At 44.9% G+C, this 24,745-nt stretch overlaps 1 pseudogene across 1 annotated transcript; it reads right to left on the bottom strand.

The window, feature by feature from the left end:
* Positions 1 to 3,633: 3,633 nt before the first annotated feature.
* LOC147615375 (putative glycosyltransferase STELLO2) lies at positions 3,634 to 23,214 on the bottom strand (annotated as a pseudogene). The gene is made up of 3 exons (XR_015262843.1): positions 21,370 to 23,214; positions 21,142 to 21,268; positions 3,634 to 4,449 (listed from the first exon to the last, which is right to left on the bottom strand). The product of XR_015262843.1 is annotated as a putative glycosyltransferase STELLO2 (transcript).
* Positions 23,215 to 24,745: the final 1,531 nt, after the last annotated feature.

The raw sequence follows: 24,745 nt of genomic DNA, 5'->3' as shown, positions 1-24,745 counted from the left end.
GCATGGAAGAACTCCCCTTTGAACTTTTCAAGCACAAACGAAGTAGTCATTTTTAGGATTTGAGAAGGTCTTAACACTTTAGTACTACTCAAGGTCAGTGTCTAATCTCAGTACAAAGGAGATTTGAATGCAAGTGACCACTTCCTGATGCAAAACGTAGTTCTAATTTTTCAATTCTACCTTCAATTAACTCCAATTACTATTAATTATATCTTAATGATAAGATTATAATTAACAAGCTATGAGCTTGGAGCCTTCAAATTAAGCTTGTAGGAGCACTTCTTGATGGGAACTTTTGCATACATTGGATGGTCTTAAATGAGAAGAGTAGGCAGTTAGAAAATTATACTATAAATTTTTCAAAAAATTACGTTGGGAGGCTGCAAAATGGCGACTGAACTTTTTCTTGTTGTGGTGCGTATTCTTAATGATATTCGACAAGACTTGAGCTGTAATATCCTTAGGGTATGGGCAAGACACTTACAAGAGGGCTTGGCCCAATTCAACGCACACACGAAGAACGGCGCAAAAGACCAGTCTGTAAACTAGTGGGAAATATGGATGCTGGGTGAGACAAATTTGATCAATTCCTCCATATCATAGGGTCACCTAATGATGATGAAGATATGGCTAGAAGGTTCTCCCAAATGATGGAGAGGATTGGAAGAACAAGCCATTTCAAATTTTGGCACAAGGAAGAAAGAGAGGTAATGTGGCATTAGTGGGTTTTTTTACCTTTGACTTCACCTTTTAAATGCCCATACAAATCAACCTTTGTCAATGTACCCTTAGTCCATCCTTTTCTAATGTGCATGCTCCTCCCCTTGCTCTACTCATGTTGCACCCTCACACATTGATTTTCTCAACACCTCCCCTTAATGGGATAAGGGTCTAACACCTAACATGTATTGACTTGACCGACACTCCATACTCATATGGTTGGAGCAGTATGTGTAGGTTGCTCTATGAGCTACAATGTTGGCTTTGTCTTTATTCTTTCCACACCAGGAGAGTGGGGTTACAACCAGGGGGGTTAGGAGTCATGCACCTCATATCATCTATAAGAGATAATCAATGTTGCCTCCATCTTGTGAGGCCTCATCACCGTTTTCCATCTTTGACATTACATTGGCTTCTTCGGCTTCTCTTTTTATGCTATAAATCTTTTGCTATGTGACCAATTTTACCACAATGATATGACAGATTATCTTTGTCCTTGGTCCTTCTCTGGTCCCCTCAGTTCTGGTCCTCTTGAGAAGAGTGCTTTCTCCTCACTTGAGCTGTCTTCCCTCGAATCGCTTCTCTTCTTCTATGTGCTACTTCCACTCCTATAATGGTTGGATCTAGGAGGTTCTTCAAGGTAGCCACTAAGGGCCCATACTCCTCAAGTGTCATGCTTTTTAACAATATGGCTATGGCGTCCTCTTCTTCTACTCGTGCCCTAATACTAGCCAATTGTTATGTTATGCTCTTCATTTTGTTAAGGTTGCTGAAAGTGATTCACTATCTTTAATGTCCAAGCCAAAGAATTGTATTTTCAAGTTTATTTTTGAATTCTTTTACTTTGTCCCATATAATTTTTCCAGCTCATTCCAAGTTGTATCTTGTGATGCAATGTGATGAATAAATCCATCTCCCAACCCTCATGCAATGATAGCTAATCCTTTTTCATTCTGGCTTAACCATTTGTTCTTTTCATCCTCTAGACATTCTCCCTTCCATTTACAATGCCCCATAGCCTATCTTTCATTAACATAAATTTGATCTTAACTTGACATGTGTGAAAGGACTCCCCTTTGAACTTTTCAAGCACAAATGAAGTAGTCATTTTTAGGATTTGAGAAGGTCTTAACACTTGAGTACTACTCAAGGTCGGTGTCTAATCTCAGTGCAAAGGAGATTTGAATGCAAGTGACCACTTCCTGATGCAAAACTTGGTTCCAATTTTTCAATTCTACCTTCAATTAACTCCAATTACTATTAATTATATCTTAATGATAATATTAGTATCCAAAAATTATGATTAACAAGCTGTGAGCTTAGAGCCTTCAAATTGAGCTTGTAGGAGCACTTCTTGATGGGGCTTTTTGCATACATTGGATGGACTTAATGAGAAGAGTAGACAATTAGAAAATTATACCATAAATTTTTTTAAAATTTACGCTAGGTGACTACAAAATGGCGATTGAACTTTTGCTTGTTGTGGCCGCATTCTTAATGATATTCGACAAGACTTGACCCGTGATCTCCTTAGGGTATGGGCAAGACACTCACAAGAGGGCTTGGTCCAATTCGATGCACACACGAAGAACGACGCAAAAGACCAATCTGTAAACAAATGTGAAATGTGTATGCATTTGGTCAATTCCTCCACATCATAGAGCCACCTAATGATGATGAAAATATGACTAGAAGGTTCTCTCAAATGATGGAGAGGATTGGAAGAACAAGCCCCTTCAAATTTTGGCACAAGGAAGGAGGGGTAACTTAGGATTAATGAGCTTAATCAAGATTAATGAAGCCTATTTTAGCTACTAGCTTGAGATGGGATGAGTGAAGAAGCATGGCTCTAATACCATGTTGACAAATCAACTGTGGCTTGAGCTCAAAGCATATGGAAATCATGATTAAGCATATGATTGAAGGACTACCAAATGTGATTATGCTAATAGCAAGATAATGACAAGTAATTAAGTACAATCCACATAATCTCATTACATTAAAGTTGATCAAAGTACATCCTTTTATAGCTCTCATAGAGCTTCCATCTCATAAGATATGTGCACCTTAGTGCCAACCATGTGTCCATAAATGCTCACACTTGTCTCCTTGCACTTTCCATGTCCTACCCTTTTTACCTTTGACTTCACCTTTCACAAATGACCATACAAATCAACTTTTGCCAATATACCCTTAGTATATCATTTTCTAATGTGCATGATCTTCTCCTTGCTCTACTCATGTTGCACCCTCACACATTGCTTTTCTCAACAAGGAACAGAGCTGCAAGTTCTTCGGAATAAGGGATGTGAAAAGTGTTGTAGAATATGATTTATAGCGTACTCAAGTACCACCACCTAAGAGGGTGGTCAATGAGGAGCCCCTCTCGTAATTCTAAAAGACCTCCATATGGATGGGCCTGGAGCACTAGCAGAAGAAGTAGAAACATAGAGTCGGAAAGCCTAATCTATTATGATGATGCCATCTCTCCAGAACATATCAGAGCTGCAGGCATTTGCTGCAAAAATGGTTATTTCAGACGGTCGAAAAATTCTTAGGTTATAGTAAGGTCTATCGTTACTGCAACCTAAGCTCTCCTTGCTTCTCATCTCGGTGCCACCCCCTCCCCCCCTCCTCGCACGCTTACTTTCCTGTCTCACACCTTGCCCAACCCCGGTCCCTAATATTCAATGTAGAGAGAGAAAGAGGTCAAGAGTACTTTTGGGTGAAGACCTCTGTTGAAAATGTAGCACCTTGCAAGGGCGGATATTTTAAGGATTGAAAGGTTAAGACCCCTGCTGGTGATGTAAAGGTTAAGAATGCGATTAGGTTAAGACTCCTGCGGATGATGTAGCAATTTGCAAGTGCCCATTTTCCCCATTGATTTGCTCAAGAGAGCAAAGATTCTAGCAGCTAAAAATATCGAATTTTTCCGAGTTCTTAAAATTTGCATTCAAAACAAGGTTAAATGTACAGTTGGGTGAAGACCCCTGCTGGTAATGTAGCACCAACCGGACATTTTCAGTTGTGAAGGTGACTTAAATAAAGGTTAAGAATGCAATTGTGTTACGACCCCTGTTCAATATGTAAGTGCCCATTTGCCTAATTGTAAAGAATTGATTTGCTCAAGAGAGCAAAAAATCTAATAACTTCAGGAGTTAAAATATTACAAGTGCATACATATCTTACTGCAAGACTCATATGGACTTGACACTCAATTGAGGCTCCTTAATCTCTCCAATGACAAGTTTACTGCACAAATTTCAACAGAAGAGGATCCCCTGCACCCATGGCCTTGATGACTCTCTGAAGTTCGAGCTCATTTTTTGCGTACCATGGATACAAGGCATGTGCCCGTGTTGAGTAAAACTCAGCTGCACTCTCCCCATCATTTGGCTTGTATACAACATCACTGAAGGCTTCTCCATCAAACTCATGTTTGTAGTCCATTGCAAGGAGAAAGAGAGGAACAGCCACCTCATGCCGAAGCTTGGCCTTGACACCTAAAAATGTAAGAGTAGTGAAATCCCCAACATAACGATGAGGGATGTAAAACACATTCGATCTGCAGACGGCGTAGTGATTCTTGTCCATATTTGCTCTGTAGGTAGCTTTGTAATGAGAGGGTAGCATGTTCACCATGGCTTGTACACCCTTTTTGACGTTGCTCTTATGATACCAAGCAGAACCCTCCTTGTAGTAGTTCACCTGCTTCCATGAGTTGGTGATCTGATAATAAAAAGAACAGTTCATTCTTTAGTCTATAAAGTCACCACTCTTTTGTGAAATGGCGCACAAAAAATAACTCATATATCTGCTTGCTTCCCAAAAAAAACAATGCAAAGCCCAGCAAATAATTTTTAAAAGGAGAGAATTTTTTAAAATTTGACTGTATATTTTTCCCCAATTTGAGTGACAATTTGTTAAAATATCTTAGCTGTGAAATGAAAATTTCCATGTAATTAAGGGACCCCAAAATCCCAGCTTAGAAAGGACAAGCGTTAGGCCAAATGTCAATGGGAAATGGGTTTGTGACAGTTTTCCATATAAGGAGCTCTAACCATTTTACACACGAAAGATGCTAATCATTTGATGTTTCGGCTATTTTATGCTCTGCCCAACAACAATGAAATGGCACCACTTGCTCTTGAGGGAATCATGGCTTTCCAAGAGATTGTCCTACTAGGAGGACTACTCTAAGGTCGAAATTGAGGGCCTCAAGGCCAAGATCACAACCATGAAGGAAGAAGGACAAAGCATCAATCAAGGACGCCTTGAAAATGAAACTTGAGTTCAAGGAAGAGAATGCCAAGTTGTGTCAAGAGCCAGGGGTCCGGAAGGAAATAAAGGCCACAAAGGAGGAAGTTGGGGAGACCTCCAAATGGGTGGAGGTTGGAAACTGGTTCCACCCCAAATGCCAACCCCATCATGATGGTCACGCTTGAGAATCTGCCAATCCCACCCACCCCTCCTCAAATCAGAAAAAGTCACTATTTGGGTTCTATCTGGTATTGTTTCTTCCCTGCCCCACCCACCCCTGCTCAAGTCAAGAAAAGTCACTATTTGGGTTCTTTCATGGTTTGTCGCTTCCCTGCCCACCCAACCCTCCTCAATGCGAAGGGCTACAACCATAGTCACAAGGGACGGGGGTGACGGGGGACGGGGATGGGGATGGGGACGGGACGGGGGACGGCCATAAGTAACGGGGACAGGGGAGGGAACGGCACTCAAAAAATACTTTTTTTTTTAAATTTTTCTACTCTACACTTATTCTACTTTGGAAGTACATCAAAATGAGCACAAATTTACACTAAAGTGTAAGCTTTTGAGTCATATTAATAATTAAGTAGATACAAAATGAGTCATGACTCAAGAATCAGGACTAAGCCTTAAGGAAGCAGAATACATGGACGGACTCAAATGAGTCAATGACAAAAAAGTGCTGAAGACTAGATTATTGTGCCAGATCATTGTAATACGGTCCAAGGGCCCAATGAGCAGCCAAGTGTGAACAAAGTTATTGGGTTGTTGTGTGAACACACTTAATTGGACATTATTATTAGGGTTGGTAGAGTTGGTAGCCAACTCACCAACATTAGACACAATAAATAGGACTCTAGGCCTTAGTCATATTCATTCATTGATCAATCAGTCACACCATTGAGTCATTGAGAACTCAGGTGCAATGAGTGCTGCCATTGAGTATCTCTATTTAGCATTGCATATTCTTCATGTTAGTAATTCATAAGCACGCTTCCATAAGCACCCATGTCACATTGGTATTGGAGCGTCCAAGTTTTGACAGCAGAAAGGCTGCAATCATAAGGGCGTGGATACATGAAGAACCCCATCATCATCAGCGTTTTCACTCAAATTAGCAATTTTTTTCCATCAAGACTGCGTTTTGCAAATTCTGTACCAGATAGCTTGTGTGTGCAAGGGGCACTCAGCCAAAGGGCAAAAAAGATGGCCAAACCCACTAAGCAGAGGGCAGACAGAGCAAGCAAGCAAGGCAATATGTTGGTGCTTCAAACGCAGCCAGACAAGGGTGGAAGAAGGCGTATCAGGGGGGATCTAGTGGTGGGCATGCACAGGCCTGATTTGGGAGAGCATAAGGGCAGCCAAATTCAGTAAAAACGCAGCCCTACTCAGGCTACAGGACAGAACACATTAGGCACCATCCACAGCATCAAATGCATTAGAAGGCTGACCAGTTTGTGGGCGAGGGGGGCAAATAGGGTAGCCTTTACATATTTGGGTTGAGAGCATAAGGGCAGCCAGATTCAGCAAAAACACAGCCCTATTCAGGCTGCAGGACAGCACAGTAGCCGGCTATCCACAGCAAACACATCAGAGGGTTGGCCAGTTTGTGGACGAAGGGGGTAGACAGGGTAGCATTACATGTTTGGGTATATTGGGCTTGAGAGCACAAGGGCAGCCAGATTCAGAAAAAATGCAGCCCTATTCAGGCTACAAGATTGCACACAGTAGGCGGCCATTCACAACGGCTAACGCATCAAAAGGCAGGCCAGTTTGTGGACAAGGAGGGAAGACAAGGTAGTGTTCACATATTTGGGTAGCGGCTTGGGAGCATAAGGACAGCCAGATTCAACAAAAATGCAGCCCTCTTCAGGCTACAGGACAGCACACAATAGGCGGCCATCCAAAGCAGCAAATGTATCAGCAGGCCAGCCAGTTTATGGACGAGGGGAGAAGACAGGGTACCGTTCACATATTTGGGTATATGTGACTTGAGAGCGTAAGGGCAGCCAGATCATAGTCGCAGGGAATGGGCATTTTTAGACTCGGGAATGTTGGGGATGGCAGCATCTTCCCGTTCCCATTCCCGTCCCATGTCACTCTATAGTCATAGGGAATGGCCATTCTCAATCTTTTGCACCAGATGCAAGATCACGTGCTGCTTGTGAGGACAGGGAAGGACTTGTGGAGGACAGGCTGTTCGCCACCCAGCGCAAGAAGGGAATATTCTCCTATCGATTGCAACAATATTGGAAATAGTTCGTCCAGGACCTGGACGACAACAGCTCGACCAGTCCATGAGGACTTCCCAAGGCCTATTTAAGGCACACTTGATCATTGTAACACGCACTCACTCCACTAGGAAGTAGGGTCATAGACTAGGGTTTGATTAGGTGTTTTACCACCTGTTGCAGGCAGCCTTTGGCTGGCCAAGAACTGTACACCTTTTTGTACTATAGAATATACTGAATACTCAGCTATCTCTCTCTCTCTTCTCTCCATCTCTCTTGCTTGCGTTTTGCATCAGGTTGTTCCAAGACGGTGGTTAGGGCTGAAAGAAGACTCCCAAAGCTTCCGCATGTGACACCGGTAGTAGCCACACTCCAAGGGATGAATATCAGTGACCTTACCAAGCACACCAAGAAGGCTTGCCTGTAACAGATCCCTGAGTTGTCCATGCACCGGGCGGCTACCCATTGCAAACCAAGGTGGAGGCCTCCAAAGATGCAACTGTTGAAGAGAGGAGCTAGAGATCCACTTCCGAGAAACAAAGGCAAGGGACAGTGGCCTCGGTCGGGGATGACGGAGCAACTACCATGGAGTCCTCCTGGAGGTTTGAAGACTAGAAGTTGCCGAAACTTGCCTAAATGGAGATTGCCCGAAAGATGAAAGCACCTATCCAGGGAAGAGGGGAGGGTTGGGGAGGGCAGCGGAAGGAAGGAGCAAGATGAAAAGGCTAGCATCAGAAGGATACGGAAGAGGCACATAAGAAGGTGGGGTGGACATGCAGATGGTGGAGGGCGGGCACCACAAGGGGGGACAAAGGCCAGGGCGGCCAAAGGAGAGGGAGGGCTCAAGCGGCGCGCCACAAGGGAAGGCGGTGGCACTAAGGAGGGAGGCGGTGAAGGAGGGGAAGGCAGAAGGCAGCGAGAGAGGGGAAGGAGGGAGGCAGCAAAAGAGGGGAAGGCAAGAGGCAGCAGGGAAGGGGTGGCAAAGGCGGGGGGGCTGCATACAGAGGACAAGAGGGCCGAAGCGATGGCAACTGCAAGAGGGGGTTGCCCACAGGGATTGGGGGGGGGGGGGGGGGGGGGCATTGGACGGCAAGTATGAACGGGAGGAGCTCCAGCTGCTCAAGCGGTCAGTTGTGGGTTAGAACCCCCCAACACAACCCATGTAAGATCTTCTCAAGTGTTCTGTTGCATATCAAAAGACTTCATGAGAAAAGTATCTACCGCTTGTAGAGTTGGCCTACAATAACACGGTGCATGCATCCAAGCGAAAGGCCCCGTTTGAGATGGTATATGGCAGAGTGATCTTGCCACCCATCCTCCACACAGTAAGGATGAGAAATTTGCAACCGATCACAAGTGCACCATTGCACGTTTGCAAGATAAGCATAAACAAAATGCCAACGAGCATAGAAGGGAACTGGACATCAAGGACAACATTTTGGGTATTGCTGAAATTTGAAAAAGCAAGACAAGGAGGAAGCATGTCCTAAAATCTCTACCAAATACTATGGGCCCTTTCGAGTGATCAAGCATATCAATGAGGTTGCTTTAAGGTTGGAATTACCTGATCATTGGCGGATTCACAATGCTTTTCATGTGAGTCTATTGCGGAAGTAATTGGGGCCAAATTGAGCCTGTCATGGAAGATCTGCCAAAGGTTGATGCGCTAGAAGAGATTCTCCAACCTAGTCACATTGTTTTACACGAGAGAGAGAGCTAGCCAATGGCAAGCTTTCCAAAAGATACCTTGTGAAGTTCAAAAACTACCTACCTATCAACACAAAGTGGGTCGATGAGGATTACTTCACACATAACAAGCAGTTACACGAAAATAATTCGCGTGAAAATAGTTTCAAGCATGCAAACATGTGTGCACGTGCAACTTTGCCATGGAGAATCTCCCTTTCATGGAACTTGTAAAAAAACAAAGGCATTTTTTGAGCCTTGCTCACCGGAAAGCACGAGTCAGGAATCTCGGGCACTTTGTTAAATGTTTCATACAACACTGGCCTCAACACGAGCGGCACAAAGGATGCTTGGCCTCCCGTAAAGCAACACGAGACTAGGGAGGACCACTTGGGTAGCCAAATGGCAACATCCAACCCCCCCCCTCCGGCGCGATGTAACATGCGGAAGCTCTGGGAGTCTTCTTTCAGCCCTAAACACTCTTGGAAACCATCTGATGCAAAAACGCAGATATAGAGAGAGAGTAGAGAAAGAGAGAAGTGCTGGAAAATTCAGTATATTCTATGGTAACAAAAGGTACTTGTCTGCAGCCCTAGGCTGCCTTCTTGAAAAGGTGGAATACACCAAAATCCTGTCCTAGATCTTGACCCATTCCCTAATGGAATGAATGATTAAAACAATGAGCAAGTGGGCCTATTTATAGCCCTTGGAATCCATGGGAAACTGGCCGACTGCTCGGCCAGCAGTCGTGGAGAAAAAACCATACAACCTTGCGTTATACTGATCTGGACCAGCCGCCTCTGATCTAGTTCAGCCGCCTTGAACTGGTCCAGTCGCCCTTGATAATGCACTTCACTCCCTTCTCCCACTGGAGTCAGCCAACAGCCTTCTGGAACCAGCCGACTGCATCACCCCTCCATGATCCCAATTGTCCTGCTCCAAGTCCACCACAGATGCTACACCTGAGGTTCCTAAATCCTCTTCATCTTCAATCACTGTACTTTCTCGCCCTAGTTCATGTTCTGATTGTTTGTTCAACTCTAAAGTTTTTGATCTTCTCCGAGTTTATGGAGAAGTGATGGGCCATAGAATCCACATTCTTTTGGACCCTGGAAGCTCACACAACTTTGTTAATTACAAACTTGTGCAGAAATTGGGTCTAGACACGACGCCTAGAGATCATACCTACGAGGTACGCCTACCTGTGGGTCGAAAAGTGTGGGATCGAAAGGTGGAGAAGCTACCGATCCAGATTCAGGACTACAGAGATATTATGGAGTGCTATGTTATGCATCTAGAGCATGTAGACTTGCTATTAGGGATTGAGTGGTTTAAGACTTTTAAGGTCCAGATAGATTGGTCTAGTCATACTTTTTCTTTCCCACATAGGAACACCCAGTATTGTATCCTAGGTGATTGTATACATCCCTCTCAAGGACCTCTTATAAATACCATTGATTTTGGAAATATATTGGATTCTTCTTTGTATATTGCTTTCCACTGTGTCTTGATTCCACTTTCTTCATTTCTCATACCTCCTATGAATGCCAATGAATTAAGTGTGTTTGAAAGCAAAGAATTACAGAATTTACTTGACTCATTTCAAGATGTATTTCCTAAGGAGCTGCCATCGGGCTTACCACCCGAAAGAGCAGTGGATCATCATATTGATCTAGGTCCTGGTGCTCAACCTATTAGCATTCCGCCTTACAGGATGAGCCAGGTTGAAGAAGATGAGTTGGCTAAACAACTCGCGGATTATTTAAGGATGGACCAGATCCGTCCAAGTAAATCACCTTGGGGTGCGCCTGTGTTACTTAGGAGAAAGAAGGACAACACCTTGCAAATGTGTGTCGATTACAAGAGACTGAACAAAGTGACAATCAAGAACCGCTATCCTCTCCCTAGATCAGATGACCTGATTGACCGTTTAGTCAGAGCGAAGTATTTCACAAAGATCGATTTACGTACTGGCTATCACCAGATATGTATTCATGAAAGGCACATCAAAAGAACCGCCTTTCGAACTAGGTATGGCCATTACGAGTTTCTCGTATTACCTTCTGGATTGACCAATGCTCCAGCCACTTTCCAGCAAATGATGAACGATCTTTTTCGTAAACATTTGGGGAAGTTCGTGGTTGTGTTCTTGGACGATATTTTAGTATATAGTCATACTCTTGAGAATCATGTTAGACACCTCACGATTATCTTGACTATTTTATGACAGAATCGATTGTATGCTAAATTAAGTAAGTGAGTTTTTTATAACAGAAATTATTTACTTGGGACACAAGATCACAAGAGACGGCTTAAGCATTGACTATGACCGAGTCCAGAAAGTTTTGGCTTGGCCGATACTGCAGACGGTGAGACAACTTCATTCTTTTCTCGGTTTTGTTGTTTTTCTTCGGAAATCTGTGCGGGAGTACTCTCAGCTCACACTACCAATGACCAACTTGTTGAAAGGTCGTGGACGTAAGTCGAATCAGCCTATCCTTTGGAATAATGATTTGGATATGGCCTTCAAACTTTTGAAAGATAAAGCCAAGGAAGCCCCTATCTTAGCACTACCCGATCCTAGTCGGCCTTATGTTCTTGAGACTGATGCAAGTGACTATGCAATAGGGCTACTCTATTCCAAGATGGTAGACCTATTGCTTTCGAGAGTCGAAAGCTAGACGACACTCAATCTCGTTGACCAACCCTTGAGAAGGAGCTTTATGCTGTTATTTATGCTCTCAAGGTTTGGAGGCATTATTTATATGGCTCCAGGTTTGTGGTATTGACTAATCATCAGTCAATCAAGTATGTGTGTGATGCGGATGATTTGAGAGGACGAAAAGCTAGATGGGCAGAGTTAATGCAAGATCTTGATTTTGAAATACGATATCGAAAGGGTTCCATGAATAGTGTAGCAGATGCGCTTAGTCGGATCAGAGAGATGAATACTTTGTCATTCACCGAGTTTTCCACTGACTTATTTCAGTCATTGAGAGGGCTTTAAAGGACTAATAGTTATTTTGGTCCATATTGGCAAAGGATCCAGGACGGGAGCTCATTGATTGACCAAGACTCGATGACTGAGCAACCTACCATTCAGGCTGCAGGTGGCCAGTGGATGATTCGGAATGGTTTACTGTTCCATAATGATAAAATTTGTGTACCACAAGTCTCGGACATTAGATCCAAGCTTCTTAAGGAGTGTCACAATGCCCCTTCTGCTAGACACCCTGGGATACACACGACATTAGCTTTAGTGAAACACACTTTCTATTGGCCAAAGATGAAAGGGTATGTAGAAGATTATGTCCTCAATGTCAGATTTGTCAAGCAAATAAAGTTGAACGCTTAGACATGCTAGAATGTTGCAACCTTTGCAAATCCCAGGTAATAAGTGGAAAAGTATTTCCATGGATTTTATTACCGGATTACCAAGAACACGTCAAGGCCACTATTCCATTTGGGTTGTGGTGGACCGCTTGACAAAGATGGCTAGGTTTTTACCTACACAGAAGACTGTTACAGCTACGCAATTAGCAAGGCAATTTATCAAGCAATTGTTTAGACTGTACGATTTACCGCAGGACATAGTCAGTGATAGGGACTCTAAGTTTACAAGTGACTTTTGGAGGCTTGTTTTTTAGAAGTTAGAAACAACTTTGAATTTGAGTTCCTCAAATCATCCTCAATCTGATGGCCAAACTGAAAGGGTGAATCAGACTTTGATGCTTCGTGCATATGTCTCCAAAAGATAAGGTTCATGGGAAGATTATCTTCCTATGTTATGCATACAACAGTACTAAGCATACGAGTACAGGTTTTAGTCCTTTTATGCTTATGTGCGGATTTCAACCCAGATCACCTATTACCATGGGATTGTCAGGACTTCAGCATGATGCAACGCGTACTTTTTTGCAAGACATGCAAGAAATGTTACAAGTTGCGAAGGAATCTATTAGAAGTACTCAAGACAGAGATGGATTTTATTCTAATAGACATCGTTCACCAAGAGAGTTATCTCAAGGAACGATGGTGTATTTACGAGTTCCGAAAGATTCCAAGACTTTACAGACAGGACGATCTCCGAAATTATCACCTAGATACTGCGGACCATTTCAGGTTACACGCCGGATTGGTTCAGTTACATATGAATTGGATTTGCCTTCTCATGTGAAGTTCATCCTGTATTTCATGTCAGTAGACTTAAGGAAGTACTGGGTGGAGCAGACCAGTTAGTTGCTTCTCAAGAAATCATAGATGTCGAGGATATGACATTTGTGCCATACGAAACCAGAAAAGATTCTTGGATTTCGTGAAAGACATTTGCGGCATACGCTACTCATAGAATACAAGATCAAGTGGAAGGATCGTGTTGAGGACGTTACATGGGAGACATTGACTACCCTTCAAAGGGATTACCTTGGGTTTTTACTGAGCTCAGGCGTGAGCTCTTAAAGGAAGGGGAGTATGTCATGTACACAAAGTGTATCTACTGTGTGCAACACGCAGACAAGACTGAGGCTTGGGGTAGCTTGGAGCTAGGTAGGCTGATTGGCGAGCTGGACTAACGGGCGGGGACGCCCTGATGGGCGGATGTCCAAGTGTGGACACCCGATGACCGGCCAAGAGCCTATAAAAGAGTGGCCAAGGTCAGTCAGTTGGTCATGTCAGAATATGCAGCGGAGATGATGACCAAATCTGGGAACACAAGAGCAAAAACGCAGGCAGAAAAACAGCACAAGAGAGAGACAGATGTAGGCGTGTAACTCTGCTGTATATACACAAGAAGATCCCGAGATATGATACAAATAAGGTATGGGGGCTGAGGACCTATATATACCTCCCTGGAAGGGCAATCGGCCAGCATAAAGAAAGCCCACGACTGAGAAAAATGTCCACGACTGCTGAAAATAGCAGTCGGCCAGCTACAGATGCCTACGACTAGTCAGAACAAGTCGGCCAGCACTCTGACAGCCCACGACTGATGTAGATCCAGTCGGCCAGCTTCAGAGTGCTCCTGGCATCACCTGGCAGCCCTCCCAAGCCTCAGAAAAATGGAAAAAAATAGGGGAAAAATACTGAGAGTGGGGAAAAATGGGAAAACACCTCATAAGGGCGGGCACACCCACAACAAAGGCCCTGGTGTATAAAACTAGACAGGAGATGACTTCTAACACCCCCTCTCAGCTCCTGGCTGTGTGACCAACCACTGGGAGCTGGGGTGCCGCCTGAGCAAATCCTGAGAGCGACTTTGTGAAGAGGTCCACCGTACTATCCTCCGTCGAACAGAACTCCAGCAAGATGTCATCAGCAACGATCTGTTCACGAACAAAGTGCCTCGGGATGACCATGGGTTCCTCCAGTGGAAGCCCAAACCTGCAATGTAACCTCCTGCTCCGTAAAACTGCTCCTGGGCCATAAGTAGATCTCCTCGTGTCCGGATCTCCTCCCCAAACCGAGTCACTCCAACCGCGGAGTCGGACTCCATCCAGCAATCCCCCACCTGTGTACAAGAGTCCATGATCCTTCGCATGTCACAGAAACCACAGGAAACGCAATCCTTCCTCCCAAAGAGACATCTGCAACCAAGAGCTCAACTGCCTCATCAGGAAGCTCCCGTCCAATCCGGTGTCCATCAACCAGATCCATGAACCATACAGCTTCTGAATCACAGAGACATCACACTGCTCACAAGGATCAACACCTGTTACGGTGCACAAACAAGTCCTGGAAACCTGATGAAACCTGTCAACCACCCCCTCTGAATCCGGAACCACAAAGCCTGGGAGAAACCACCTCCTTCTGCAAGTAATCATCTGTCACCTGCCTGGCTTTCCGAAAGGTCCCCGTGGAAAGAACATCCTCATCTACTGGAGGTTCTATGTCCCGAACACGACGAGACATCAGAGCATAAGTGACCTGTTCAGCTTCCTCTGACTCACGAACACAAGAACTACCAACCTCAGTACTGGAAAGTTCTTGCCAACTGCTGCCATCTACCGGTAAGCTATCCACCATCTGGTCCCGGAAAGCCCGCACCTACAGCGTATCCACACCTGAGTAGCTATTACCACACTGCCACTCATCACAATCTTGAGGACCTGGGAGAGAGAGTGCTGAAAGCCTGTAGACTCCATTCTCCACTCCACCTTCCCAAACCACTTGGCCTGTTGCTTTGTCCCGGAGAGCAACAAAATGCTCATCAAACTCCACCCGTACGCCAGTCTTGCAAACCTGATGCACTGACAACAGATGAAAACCAAGTGCCGGAACATACAACACCTGGGAGGAATGCTTCCCCCCTCTGCCATCGGGAACTATCTCCATCCTGCCCTCACTGTGAACTGGGATAGTGGACGTATCCCCAGTAAGAATATGACCAGAAAGCCTGCAGAGATCCTGTAAACCGGAACGGGAAGGAGTCATGTGCCTGGAAGCACCACTATCGAGTATCTGTTGCGGAGAGTCCTCCAATCTCCTCCCTGCCTGAAGAAAATGAAACGTCGGTGTCCATCACCTCCAGGTGCACAAAAGCCGGAGTCTTCATGATTGCTGAGGAGTCTTCACCCTTCTCGGTCTTCCGCTTGGGACACTGCCTCCAGTAGTGGCCTTTCTCGCCACAATCATTACAAGTCCTCTCTGCCTTCAGTTTCTCGCGGTCACTAACGGACATCTTCTCAGAAGACTTCTCTGACGAAGCCTTCCCCTTGCCCGTGTTACGGCCTTTCGACCGTTGGCCAGTTAAGGCCTCCGAACCTCCACCCTGAGGAGGGTTCGTGAATCGTTCCTCCTGGTCCAGGACCATGGCACAAGCTCCTCCCACGTGATGGTGCTGAGCCTGCCACTGGTAATCAACGACGAGTAAAATGCTGAGTACGAAGAGGGCAAATGTGACAGCAACGTGATGGCCATGTCCTCTGACGATATCTCCTTCCCAGCCTGAAGAACTTCCTGCTGAAGAGCCTGCAGCTTGTTAATATGCTCCCGCATCGTCGACGACTTTGCAGGGCTCATAACCCGCATCTGTACTTCCAAGGAAATCCTCTTCATGGGCGATACCCTGTTGTAAAGTGAGGCCAAATGCTGCCATATACCTCTGGCCAGCGTCATGTGCTTTACATGATTGATTACCTGCGGTGTGCAATTGAGGAAAATAAACGAACGGACCCTGGCGTTGACGCGATCCCACATCTGCGTCTGGGCCTCCCGGTCCTTTCGGGTTGACGGTAACTCCCCTTCCTCTACTTCCGGCCGTGGAACCCCAACAATGACGAAATCGGCGAGGTCGTAAGACTCCAGAACGGATTCCATCATCACCTTCCATATGCCATAGTTACTCCCGTCCAACTGACGGTCCACCGGGAACGTGGGGAGTGTCGGGATCTTCACATGTCTCTCAGCCATCTCAAACAGATCTGCCATAGCGGGGATGTACTCTGAAAAGGGTGGGTGGGTGGGAACAAAGAAGAACTGATACTTGCAAGTGGCTGTCCAGCAAATCAGCCCGCCTTCCTCTTGCTTCTCCTCTTCCCGATCAGCCCAAAACAGTCCACCAATCAACCACAAAATAGTCCCCCTCTTGCTCACACAAATCCCAAGACCTATCTAGAGCCTAGGCTCTGATACCATGTCAGAATATGCAGCGGAGATGATGACCAAATCTGGGAACACAAGAGCAAAAACGCAGGCAGAAAAACAGCACAAGAGAGAGACAGATGTAGGCGTGTAACTCTGCTGTATATACACAAGAAGATCCCGAGATATGATACAAATAAGGTATGGGGGCTGAGGACCTATATATACCTCCCTGGAAGGGCAATCGGCCAGCATAAAGAAAGCCCACGACTGAGAAAAATGTCCACGACTGCTGAAAATAGCAGTCGGCCAGCTACAGATGCCTACGACTAGTCAGAACAAGTCGGCCAGCACTCTGACAGCCCACGACTGATGTAGATTCAGTCGGCCAGCTTCAGAGTGCTCCTGGCATCACCTGGCAGCCCTCCTAAGCCTCAGAAAAATGGAAAAAATAGGGGAAAAATACGGAGAGTGGGGAAAAATGGGAAAACACCTCATAAGGGCGGGCACACCCACAACAAAGGCCCTGGTGTATAAAACTAGACAGGAGATGACTTCTAACAGGTCATAGAGTTTCGCGAGTCTTTGCGAGAGCTCTATGGTCAAGAGCTTGGATCTAGTGTAGAAGTGCACTTGCTTTATGCAACCGAGGCCGGTAGCAGTCTCAAGGCCCGCGAGGGTAGCTCCGTGGCGGTATGGGACGTCATAGAGTGGAGATTGGTCGGTGCGTCTTGCTAATTAGCTCAGCTTGTGGGTCAATGGGGACAGCCAAGACTTGTGGGCAAAGCCACGACTGTCATGGTTGGGTGGTGAGTCAGGCCTGCACCCCCTTCACATTGTTTGGCTTTGTTTTGCAGGTTTCGAGTCATGTTTCAGGATTGCTCTACGAGGAAATCCATGGGGATTTGATAACATACGTGGCTGCAATTTCAGTTGCAGCCATGGAGACTTGTCTGCCATGCATGATATGTACCATATGGATGCTAATTTTGGCAGTTTACGTGATGATTTAATGGCTGGTCATGCACATGCCTCTTATGTCATCAAAGAGGGATATCTCATGAAGGATAATTGCCTATGTTGTGTCTTACATGAGGCAAAAAGTTATCGATGAGTGGCATGCTCCTCCTTACGCAGGTCATAGAGGCATCTTGCCTACGACTAGTTGAGCAGTACTTTTTGGCCAAGCATGCACAAGGATATGGAGGCATATGTACAGGAATGTATGGCTCCAAGGTTGCTTCAGCCATTACCTATTCCCTCGCAGCCATGGGAAAGCATTGCTATGGACTTCATCATGGACTTACCAAGAACCCAACAAGGGAATGATACTATATGGGTCATTGTGGACAAGTTTAGCAAGCACGCATACTTCTTGCCAAGCAAGAAGACCATTAAACTTGAGAATATAGTGAAACTCTTTCTTGCACAAGTGTTCAAGCATCATGTATACCGAAGTCCTTTGTGGGAGATAGAGAACCCAAGACTAGGAGTCTCTTTTGGAGGGAGAGCCACTTGGACACAAAGTTTGACTTTTTATCGGCATATCACCCGAAAACGGATGGCTAAAGTGAGGCTGCAAATTCATCCATGTTAGATCTTCTCAAGTGTTCTATTGCAGGATCTAAAGACCGCATGGGAGAAATATTTACTGCTTGTAGGGTTTGCCTACAATAACACAGTGCATGCATCCACAAGAAAGGCCACGTTTGAGATTGTATACGGCAGAGTGCTCTTGCCACCCATCCTCTGCACGAATGATGAAATATTTGAAGCTGATATGTATGTTCGGGACCTTAACGTTGCCATTGTTGCACAAGTGCGGACAGCCATTGCGTATGTTCGGGACCTTAATGTTACCATTGCTGCACAAGGATATGGGGTAGCATGCAGTCACAAGAAAACAGTTCACACGAAAATAGTTCACATGAAAATAGTTTCAAGCAAGCAAGCAAGCAAACATGTGTGCACGTGCAAAACTTTGCCATGGAAAATCTCCCTTTCATGGAACTTGTAAAATGGAGGCATTTTTCGAGCACAAATCTAGCTCATCGGAAAGCACGAGTCAAGGATCCTCGGCACTCGAACCCACACACTAGCCTCAATATGGGCAACACGAAGGATGCCTTGCTTCCCATAAAGCAACATGAGACTAAAGAGGACCACTTGGGTGGCCAAATGGTGAAGATACCCCCCCCGCCCCCCCGCGCGCGCGCCTTCTAAACAGTTGACCTCAATTGAGAAGCCTCAAGATAAGCCCGAAGGAGCTGCAGGTAGTCAGTGAAGAAATTCTCATCAAGCCACGTTGTGTCGATAGGGAAGTAGTTTTTGAACTGCCACCAGGTGCTCTCTCTCCTTGTGAAAAACAATCTGCGTAGGCTAGAGAATCTCCTCTAGCTCATCAACCTCTAGCGAATCTTCAGTTCACGGGCAAGGGACGCCCACCTGCGAACCATGCATGTGCCTTGTCTTCTAAAGTGGTTTCTGGCATGTGAACAAGTGGTAAATGATGCCTAAACACTTGTTTTATTTCAATGTAAAGTTTTACAACTTTACAAGTTCATGTTAGCATTAAAACTTATTATAACTTTGTAACTTCACGTTAGCATTAGAACTAAGAGGTCCAACTTATAAGAGTGCCCAGGGGCCCAATTCAATAGTGCCCGGGGTGGCCCAACTTATAGAGGGTGCCTTTCTCATGTGTGTAGAGGGAGGTGTGGGCACCTAGCCTTGGCATCCACACACCCTTAGGGCAAGCATGCAAGTGTGTGGGGTGGGCTGCCAAGTGTCCCTTGGTTGGTGCATGGCCTAATCATCTCACGTTTCTCTCTTTCCCTGAGCAGGAAGTCGACTAGCTCCTGCAGGCAAAACGTGAAGCAAGAACCTTTCCATAGCCAACACCCTGCCTGCCCAAAACAACTGGGCCAAGATTCAGGGATCTTTGAAGGCTGCAAAGAGAAATCGTGACCAGTCCATGAGAGAATGGGATCATGGCATCTTTTTCACTCTCTCTCATATGGGACCTTGCTGGCAACACAAGGCACCAGATTGGTTGAGATTTCCCCCCTGCTTAATCTGAAATCTCCCTTCTTGTAAACTTTTTCATACATAATAGAAGTCTCTTTTCCGCAACGGCCCGGGAGGGGATCATGGCATCTTTTTCACTATCTCTCATATGGGACCTTGCTGACCAGATTGGTTGAGATTTCCCCCTGCTTAATCTGAAATCTCCCTTCTTGTAAACTTTTTCATACTTAATAGAAGTCTCTTTTCCGCGCGGCCGCCGGGGGGGGGGGGGGGGGGGGGGGGGGGGGGGGCGCGCGACTTCAGCCCCCTGTGCGCATATTTCTATGCCTGCTCGACTCCACCTAGAGAAACTTTACTTTTCCAGTTTTGCACCTTGTCTTGTGCTATTCCAATTAAATTAAGTGTTGAAGAGTTGACTATTTACATGAAGTGCCCAAGAGTGTTCTGGGTGAATTACACCAGGTGCTCATGGAAAGCAAAGCTCAGAGATGCTCAGCATTGTATTAGTGTTCTCACTCATCTATTTGGGCTTTTTAGACTCAAAGCCATGGTGCTGACTCTGCTAGAGGCAAGAGGTATACCCGAGCCATGCATTGGGCCAGAAGTCATTCTTTTTATTTATGCTGATGTGGTTCTCACGACTCACTGCATGGAGGATGGACAGAAATTGATGGCTGTCCTAGAACAGTTTTTTGTACAGGTTGGACTGTGTGGTCGACATACAAACAACAAAACTAATGCTGGTAGGAACTAGTGGAAGAGGTGGACACCTTGAAATATCTAGGCATAAAAAATGTCAAATCGTAGAAGGCAGGAATGTGTAGTTTGACTACATGGGAAAGGCAAAATGATCAAAGTACCACCATTATACCACACAAAAGCCCCTCACACGAACTCTCCTTTGCTGAAAGAGATTGTAGAGGGCCCCACTACTTGATAAAGTCAGTGGTACAGTGCGCAATCCACAAAATTGTTGCCATCAGGCTAGGCTCCCGTCGTTAAGATGTGAGATGGAGCAATGGCATGGCCGATCTGAGTCAGAGAGGATATGCAAGGCATGCTCTGTAGGGATGCAAAAAGGTACAGGACAACATGCAAAGGACAAGGCATCCATGCATTCATTTTTTAAATTCCCAGATTTTGCTACTAGCCACACACACTTCCCTCATATCCTTGAGGGATGTGACATCCAGATTTCTTTTGCAAAAGTTGAAGGCTATATTGCCATTTCTGCCTTTATCAAGGGTCTCATCACCGAGAAGTACTTAAGGACAAGAGATCCACACATAGCTGGTCACTAGTATTATCTTTCAATCATCATTTTTGTATGAAGATATACTTGCATAATTGCTCGTATGTAGCATAAGAAGCAGGCAGAGGCACTACACCCTCAATGACTAATTAACCCAGGCTAGATTACATGAAACATGAAAACTCAAAAGGAAAACCATCAATTGTTTGAAATAGCATTATTTTAATCTTGCATACATACAAAGTTTCACTCTTTTAAGCCTATTTTACACATCCTCAACTCCCAATTCTTATGGAGTACAATGTGTTCTTTGAAGAAAGGGCAACAGTAAAGAAAACAACAAGCTTCATGTCTTCAAGCAAACCGGCTAGATGATGTGAAACTGACCTTATGCAGGTTCCAAAGCCTGTTCTTATCGGCCGCAAGCAACGTCCAGTAATTCAAAATGACATCATCTTTCAAGAACAAGAAACCTTCGGCGTTTGGAAATCTCTCAAAAATAGCTGGCAATGACCTGCAAATCGATGGTGTGAAACTCTTATGCCAAGTGGCGAGCCTTTCTTACGCAAGAGGTTTGATGTTTAATTCTAGTAACCACTGGATTGGAACACTTACTTGTAACTTTGTTGCCCATCGCTTGCCTCCACTCCATACTCATCGTCACTATACTCAGAGAGCATAATCACACTCTTGAACATCCGACCATACAGCATCTTCCAGGCAAGTGCTGTATGATTGAGAGGCCACGAGCATTCCAATATCAGTACTATATTTCCATAGAATTTCCTCCACTTGATTAAATTCTCTACCTCTGAGCCCATAGAGGTTGCCTCTTCAACACCCAAGTGAACAGAAGGGAGCTTTACAGGGGTGAAGTCCCTTATGATCTTCACGATGTAATAGTGTGATGCCTCTATCAAGTTCAAGAGAAAGTACCCTGGGTTGTACATAGCTCACAGAAACAAGATCCTGAAGCCACGCAGCTGTGTATATAACATCTTGTGCTGTCCAAAACCCTGCCTCTGCCATGGAATGACTCAAATGCAATGCCTTTTGGAAAAGGCTTGATTTTCTAGATCTCCACGAAACCAAAACTCCGTCAGTCTACCGACATTTTTATGCACATCTTTCTCGTCTGCATAAGAAGGGGGTGACATTCTGTCTATCCTGTGTACAGATGGCGGGTGGATGGTGAGATGCCCACCAATTTCCCAAAGAAGTCGTTGGGCCCAATAGCCTCTCAATATGTCGGATGCCATTGTGCTCACTGAAACTGGGAGCATGAGAGCCCAAAATGCTGTGGAGTGGAAAAGTGTATTTAAACTATTAATAGGTGCCATTGTGCCCTGGGGAAGGGCAACTGGAGGAGCATGGCTATCAAACATTATGACAAATGGTTTGATCCCAGATTCCTGGTGCGGTAGAATATGGAGTCAACATCAGGTAAACCCATTGCAAGCCCTTGTTGAATGAACTGCCTCCCACTGAAAACCTGCCCATAGGAGAACTCAGGGTCGATTTTGCCTACCAAGGACAGAGGAAGACCCCGTGGCCACACAGTACGCTGTCCAAAATGGATGTAAGGGGTTCACACAAGTCCGATTCTGGACTGAGAGGTACTGTAAAAGTGGCTCTCTTCGGCTGTTGGCACCATTCAGTTCCAGATCAAAGGCCTTACTGAGGTCATCTCCAAGCACAGATGCATTCTCATCTGCATCATAGATCCTCTTGGCACCATGCTGAATGGCGAAGAGGTAACCCACACTCTTCCGGACAAAGGAGCTGTTTGGAAGGTGGGCCACTATTCTGTAAGGAAACGCAGATTGTTGCTGGGGGGATAGGTATATGATACCACTCACATTCCAATCGAGGGGAGTCTCCAAGGCCGCCCACCGCCAGAGTTTGCCATCCCTGCAGCTTGGCTAGGGCATGTAGCTCTTCTGTGGGGGGGCAGAAACTGCTATCACAATCCAATTCTCTGAATGCACATTAGAAAACATCCCAGTTTTCCACAATTCTCTTCACATTTCTGAAGTTTACAGATGGGTAAGGGATGCCCTCAACTTCTTTGGAGAGCTGCGACTCAATACACAAGATGGCCCCCGTTTCGCCACGGTTTCTTACAATAATCAAAATGAAAGCACTTAAGCAAAGGAGCCCAATGATAGCTACCTTAGGAAAATGGTCTGTTAATTTATCCCACATGCCAATGCCCTTCTGTGCAGATGGCAGCAGAGCTGCGGCTGCATCATCCTCTTCTTCTTCATCCTCACCCTTCAAGTTGGGATCTTCATGGGGCTTTGTACGCTCCTGCTGGACCAGCATTGTGGATCTGCAAAAATGGGTTGTCTCCAAACCCTGATTTGGAAAATGGATTATACCCAAGCCCTAGTTTGGGAAATAGATTTTCCTTGCAGCCATTGAAACTGCCATTGGGCTATGCAAAATGCCTTCAGAAGCCCCGATCAAGCGCTATTAAAGCAGGGAATTTCGATGCACAGTGATGGATAGCAGTCTCCACAGTGCTTCTGATTCACCTGAGCGTATAGATCTAGGCAAAAAGCAGCAAGCTTGCACATAAGCGTGGAGAGAGAAATGCCTACAAAGAGAAGCCTTTTTTGAGACCTTTTAATGGAGCCCAACAACTAAAATGCACAATCAAACAACACCACAGATCCATTGCACCCACAGGAAATCTTCAGCATGGTGGCAATATGTGTGTCAGAATCTTACAGTAATTAGCTGGTTCAAAGCTTTTCTTCTGTAAACTGGAATGGGACCAATGGGCCTCACGATTGTGACATGCCACTTCCCACCAAAAGCCTTTCTTAACCACCCATAGCATCATTATTTTTTATTTATAAAATTTATTGTGTTTTCTCGTTTATTATGCCATACAAGCATCCCAAGTACCAAGAAAATTTGTAAGAATTTGCAACTTTCTTCCAAAACACTTGAGAGAGGCCAAACTAGTGGCCAAGTGGGGTATCCCCTTACACTCAAGCTCTTTCCACACTATCACCAATGTGACATGATCTTGCCGGGAGACGGTGCATGGATGGACAATGTTAGTAGCCATCTATATCTGAGCTTCACTACCCATTTCAGACTTGTGCATGCGCAACCTTCAAGGTTATAAGGGGTGGAGCCCAATACTCTTATCAAATGATCTTCATAAAATTCTTCTCCTCAAACAGTTGGAAAGCTGGCATATCACCACATTGATGGGTTCCACACACAACAGGAGCAAGACACTAGAAAGCATCCACCTTCCCTATGCACCTGGGGCACTTTAGGAAGCATCCACTTCCCCATAAAAGTGCATACAATTTCCCAAAATTAAAATTATTTTGGCATTTTGAAGGCATGTAGAACACCCTTCTTTTGTGAAATATGTACTCACCCCATTATGGTTATCACCCATGTCAACACCATCTCATATTATCCTTAACATGTGCATGGTTATTTCTAACATGTGAACTTGTAATATTTGGTATGTCAATTGGTGTTTCTCTAGGTGGTAATCATCATGTTTCAATGCCATTCACATGGTTAGATGGGATGGCAAAAATCATTGTAAGTTTCACTATACTCCTCGTTTTGTACATAATTATGTTCTCTAGATCATTCTGTACAAATCAAATAGCTCAAGTTCCAAAAGTTGACATGAATGGGGTCATCTAATGAAGTGTAGATTACGAAGTGCTTTACCTTTTGATTGTTATGATCTTGCATATCTACTCTAGCTCTTTGAGGGTTTGAGAGAGAGAGTGGGGTTGTCCTTTTACTCACTCATATGGGACCTTGTTTGGCAGCACAAGGTACCTGATTGGTTGAGATTTCCCCTTGATTGATTTGAAATCTCCCTTTTATATATTTTTTCCATACTTAATAGAAGTCTATTTTTCATGAAAAAAATAGGGTTGAATAAGGAGAACATGTGAAACATACAAATAAATTTTGTGATTCTAATATTACTACATATCTTCCT

Source organism: Cibotium barometz, chromosome 40, assembly GCF_041138505.1.
Source record: "Cibotium barometz isolate CiBa-2024 chromosome 40, ASM4113850v1, whole genome shotgun sequence".
Classification (NCBI taxonomy): domain Eukaryota; kingdom Viridiplantae; phylum Streptophyta; class Polypodiopsida; order Cyatheales; family Cibotiaceae; genus Cibotium; species Cibotium barometz.
Note: the sequence above shows the minus strand (reverse complement) of the source record. Positions and strands in the feature narration are given on the sequence as shown.